The sequence below is a fragment of the Dendrobium catenatum genome, unplaced genomic scaffold (genome assembly GCF_001605985.2).
Source record: "Dendrobium catenatum unplaced genomic scaffold, ASM160598v2 fragScaff_scaffold_166, whole genome shotgun sequence".
Classification (NCBI taxonomy): Eukaryota; Viridiplantae; Streptophyta; class Magnoliopsida; order Asparagales; family Orchidaceae; genus Dendrobium; species Dendrobium catenatum.
In genome coordinates, this window is record NW_021318628.1 from 233,352 (window position 1) to 239,341 (window position 5,990).

Genomic DNA, 5,990 nt, shown 5'->3' on the forward strand with positions numbered 1-5,990 from the left:
ACCCTTTCATCAAATGTCCATTTAGTAAAAGCAACTTCAATTTTGATACCATTAATTTCACGAGAAGGTAGAGAATAACCTTCTTTGATAAGCATCGACATGCGATAGTCAGTTGATTGCAAAAAAGTAGACATGCGGGTTTTCCAGAAATCAAAAGGTAAATTGTCAAATAGAGGAGGTCGTGCAATCGAATAACCTTCAGTAGTGTTTATATTCCCAAAGTTAGCCATGGATCTAATTCAAAAAGTTTTCAAACTTAAATTTTTGAATCCCGCTCTGATACCACTTGAAAGTTCGTTGGGGATCTTAAGCCCTATGAACTTAGTCCCAAGCTAACCAAGAGGGGGGTGAATTGGTATTTTAAAAATCTTTTCAACACAAGAAATAAATATCAAATCAAATCTCACCACAAGAAAATAAATGCGGAAATTAAAAGTGCGGAAGCAAAAACAAGAACACAGAGTTTTATAGTGGTTGGTCAACTCGACCTACAACCACTCCCCGGAGGCACCCTCCGAGTATTGCACTAAACTTGTGACTCTCCTTTAGCCCCCACAGCTAGGCGGAGAAGCCCTCACAAAGAACTCCTTTTTGCCACCCCGGCAAGACAAAGAACCAATCTCCTTTTTCTTCCTCTTGAAGCTGGCAGAGAACCACGATCAGTTGCTGAAGAACCTTACCTCTATCGACCCTTCCACGGACGAGAAACTCCAGATGAAGAAGAAGCAAAGCAATCCTTGAGTAACCCTTGTGAATCCCCTCACAAGCTCCCCCTCACAAGATCCTCTCTCTGTCTCTCTCTCTCTCTCTCTCTCTCTCTCTCTCTCTCTCTCTCTCTCTCTCCTCAAGGTCTTCTCAGGTCAAGGCAGCAGCACACGATGTTAAAAAACATTGAACAAGAGCTCTTAAATAGAAGAGCTTCAAAGGAGCTCATTAATTGCAAGTTGCCGACTATATCGTATAGGACGATATTGACATCGTCCTGGCCGATCAGTACAAAACTCAGAAGATCGGCCTGGGCACCGCCCTGATTTTTGTGCTAGATGATTGAAAAATGGCTTGATCGTCCTGGCCGATCTCACGATCGTCCAGGCCGATTAGTTCAAATCAGAGGAAAATCGTCCTGAGCGCCACCCTATTTTCAAGCTGGCTGATCCCGATCGTCCAAGAGTAACTAAGGTTTTTGAATATATCGGCCTGACCGATCCTGCGATCGTCCAGGACGATGTGATCGTATTAATCATCCTTAATTACTTCCAAGATTTGTCTGATTAATTAAGGCATAATTGTGAATATCGTCCAGGCCAATCCAAGATAGTCCTGGCCGATTTCCCAAAATATAGAATGCCTTAATTATTTATGGTGGAAAGTTCTTTCTGTTTTGAGCTTATCGTCATGGCCTATACACGTATCATCCAGGATGATCTGTTAATAATGGCTGCCTTAATTAAGATTCTTAATTAGAGTCTTTATTTTGAACTAGATCGTCCAGGACGATCCAAGAATCAGCCCGGCTGATGTGAGCAAAAATAGAGATTCTAAGTCTCTCAAGTGTGTGTGTGTAGGGTTACTTAGTATCAGTCTCTTTGACATTACAAACTGACTCAAGAAGAGAAAAAATAAAATACATACTGACTCAACCCTATCCTACCCACTCTTTCACTAGCATTGTTTGTTCGTCCAATCTTCGATCCCTAAAATGTTAGAAAAATAGGCAGTCCAAGAGAATCAGTAGCGTTTGCCAATCATCAAAACATAACCATGAAACTAGATTTGCAACATTAATATTCTAATAGCTCATTATAAGGTCTAATATTTATTAAAATTTTGAAACCTTCAAAATTCACTTTAATTTTAAAAGTCTACTTTTGAAACCTTAATTATTGCTTTCAATAATTCTGACAATTCTAAAAAAATTCAATAATTCATTAAAAATTTTGAAATCTTTAATTTGATTAATAAAAATAATCTAACCAACTAAATCAACTTAATCAACCCCAATTATTTTTGAGATAACCCAGACCTACGAGGTTATTAACTTAGCCATAAGGATGGTGAAATAAATTTCACGGCCTCGATGTGCAACAAAGGTAGCAATCACTTAAAAATTAAAATATACATAAATTAATCTTTAACACATTAATACTTCAAATCAAACAAAAAGTTCTATTTTTAGCCTTAACAAATTCAAACATTTAGACAATCTCAATAAATAACTTAGTTTTGGATCTATCCCAGCTACACGACCTCTTACACACATTAGATAGTTTGCTAGGACAACTGACTCTAGAGTTATGCTAGGCTAGTGTTTACTTTCCTGCTGTGTATTGGATTTTTGAGATTTCATTGCATGTTGTGATTGAAATTGCTTGGTGTGTCTGTTTACTTTTAATGCACTCTATGGATTGATGATGTGCTTGGCGATTAGATTACCCTTAGGCTAGGAATAATCTGGATGTTCACTGAGTTTTCTACAGGTGTCCATGCTCATGCATGGAATTAAAGGTGGCTAAAGAAATAGTAAATATAATTGCTACAAATGCTTCAGCTGCTTAGCCCCTAAATAAAAAAAAGAGCGTGGTCAAGTATGTTTACTTCTTTTCTACACATGTATATATAAGTGCTTAGGAATATGTTTTAATATTTAAATGCATAGGATAACAATGTAGGAGAGTTTAAAACTTTTATTTTCATCTATATATAATTCATTTGTGATATTATGAGTTGTGAAGGTACACATTTGAGTCGGGATGCATAGATCCAAAGGTTTGATTCTAAAGAGAAAATGATACCCCTTAGGGGGATAGTCATTTTCCATTTAGAAGTCCAAATTTGGATCATCTTCTTATACCCAAAGTAGAAAGGGTAACCTTCCCCTCGAGGGAAGAGTTCTCCTTTCCATTTGGGTAGCCGACTACAAAGAATCCAAGGAGCCTGTAGGAGAGAAGACTGAAGAATCGAAGAGAAAGAGTATCTCACTTAAAATCAGCAGCGATTGTACTAAGATTAGAATCCTAGTTATTTTCAGTGGTGCCTGACCACTTTAATTTCCACATTTCTGGGTTGTAATAAGCTAGGCAGTTTGCTTATGGATATTTATTAATTAGTTTTATTATATTTGATATGTTAACTTGATTGCATATAGGATTGCCTGCTTTTCCTAGTTTTTTGGCATTTATTTGACGATTTTTGATTTAGCAGGTATATATGAGATGCGTAAGGGTGTGAAAATTCTTCTACTCATAAACAAAATTTAAAATTTTAGAAACTAAATAACATTGAAATATAATGTTCTAGGGAATAAGCTACGGATTGCCCCCGGGGTTACATGCATATTAATATATCTCATTTTCTTATTTTAAGACACTTCCCCACCTGCAGATAGAGTTTAGATAATTTGATTTATGAGGATGAGGTGTTGAACCTAGGGAAGCATAGTCTTCTAAAAAATTGATTTTAAGCCTTTTTAAAATGTCAAGCATTCATGATTTGAGTATTTTGACCAGTGTGCATTACATTAGAAATACATTTAAAAAGGTCTAAATTTTAATTATGTCTATCTTTAACATTTTCACCCAATATAAGTCAAGGGGCCACTTAGGACATTCCTTAGATGTCTGCCTCAATCCTCAAAACTTTAATAAAAATATCCATACCACTCTTTCATAAAATGACCACACTCATGTATTTAAAATCTATTAGGTGGTTAGCTGGCTCCCCAATCCAGGCTGGGGTAAGTTCAGATTCTACACTGTATTAGTTAGGTTCGGACTACTGTGGTTCAATGTTCAAAATTGGATTTAGGATCTTGGGAGGATTTTGACTAATAAGACCCCGACCTCCAGGAATTTAATCCCAAACTTTTAATAAATTGCTCAACTCAAACTAAATTTCTTTTTCGATCTAAAACTTAAAGCCCAACACTTAGATTAGATTGAGACACTTCTAGATTGTTCTGAAATCTCACCGTGTCCCCTACCCTTCTTACTTTAACCCCACTAATATGTGTTCAATCTTGCCCCATTCCCCATTGAAATTCCAAAATTCACTTCCTTTGATATCACTCCTAAAAAATCCTTAAACAAAAATTCGCCATTATTTTACTTGGGAGTATTTATAGGAAATTTTAATTTCCTATGATGTAATTAACTACGATGGCTTACGCTTGTAGGAGATTTAAAACCCACATCCACGCTTTTTCAAAATCAATTTTCAAAATCCAAGAATAATCTTCTTTAGGAAGATCAAGTCAATAACGATCATTATCGTCATTTCCCATTGATCGATAATAAATGATATTTTCTCTCTCCGGAGAGATATATCATTTATTATTGTGATATGGAATATGAAATAAATGATCTCCCATCCAGATTGCATGTGGATTTACTGAAAAGGTTCCTTCTAACTACATCACTCCTTTATTTCGTACTTCCTTACATTAACCAAACAAGGTCACTACAAGAAAAAGAAACTTCGACCACACTTAATATTGGCATGAACGGCTATTTTAACCGCCACAAAAAAGTTTGAAGTTGTTTCAGCCCTTCATAGGTCTGCCATAGTTGTTGCAAGGCATTTTGCAGCTATTTCACAACCATTGAATACAGGTTGGCATGGCTTAGTTTTGACAAAAGTTTAAACTACCACTATCTTGAAGCTTTAACGACAGTTTTACCAGCAACAAATCTAAAATAATAGCAGCGATTTAAACCGTCACAAATATTTCATATTAGTGGCAATTAAAACCACCACTAAATCTCTAGAATTGGCTGTTAAGAATTCAAAATAAACTCAAAGGTCATAGTAGAGATGCATTTACTGTTCCAAGAAAAGAATGAACAAAAAAATCTTTTTAGTGATTATTGAATATAGTAATACAGAAATAATTACTACAAGATGCACATTACACCTAAAATGCCCAGTTATTTGACACAAATAGATATACTTCCTCCTTCATGCACCGTAATATATACCGGTAAAGTTCTTGCTGATTCTCCTGGTCAACCGATATTTCAATTGCATATCAATGACAAAGTGAAGCTTTCTAGTTGTTAAATATGAGTTAACCAAAACTAGCTGATTGGGTCAAATTGACGAATTGATTGAGCCCGAAATGTACATTTAGGGAATGGAGAGAAAATGGCTTTATTTGTTAGCATTAAATACCACACATTTCTGTATTTATTTTTAGCACATTTGTCATTTATTTTTTGTAAATATTGTCAATCATGTTTCCCTGCACCCCTTACCATTGACATTGATTTAATTTGTCATGCCAATCTCTCTTCATGATCAGTCTGGACCATATTTCTCGCCCCTCTAGGGTGTGGTACAGTTGGATATAAGTATTTAGGATTCATTTGTCTTGACTGTGCATTTTGGTTATCCAAGTTTATTAATATAGTTGGTAGAAAATTAATTTTAGGAAATTAATATTTTTGTGTAGGATTGGTTGAAAAATGAGAATTTATATATAGTAGTATATCTTAGCTTCTATTTGATCTATAAATATTAAGCTTCTTTTTTATCTATAAATATTAATTAAAGAGAAATAAAAAAAAAAACTGATACTTTATTAAGCTTGTTATTAAATTTTGTTAGCTCTTAAATATTAGGTCAACATGAAGAATAAAGTTAATCAGCATTTCTCTAATCTTAAGAAAATTTGTAACGAGGACTATTACAGTCCAACAACACATTATATCATTTTCTATTTTGGCTTATCTCTGTTAAGGGAAGCTAAACCTTCTTGATCTTCTCCCCAAAAAAAAAAAGGCTGAAAGCTCAATAAAATTATATGAGAAATTTTAATTTTTGTTTTATAAATTCTCCAATTATTACTTAATAAAAGCCACTTGTTATGATATTTTTATTTCTTCACAGAGAATTTTGCTCGGTGTATAAGATTTTATTCAACAATATATCTCAATGTTAATTTTATATCTTCATTGAGAATTTGGATATATATATATATATATATATATATATGA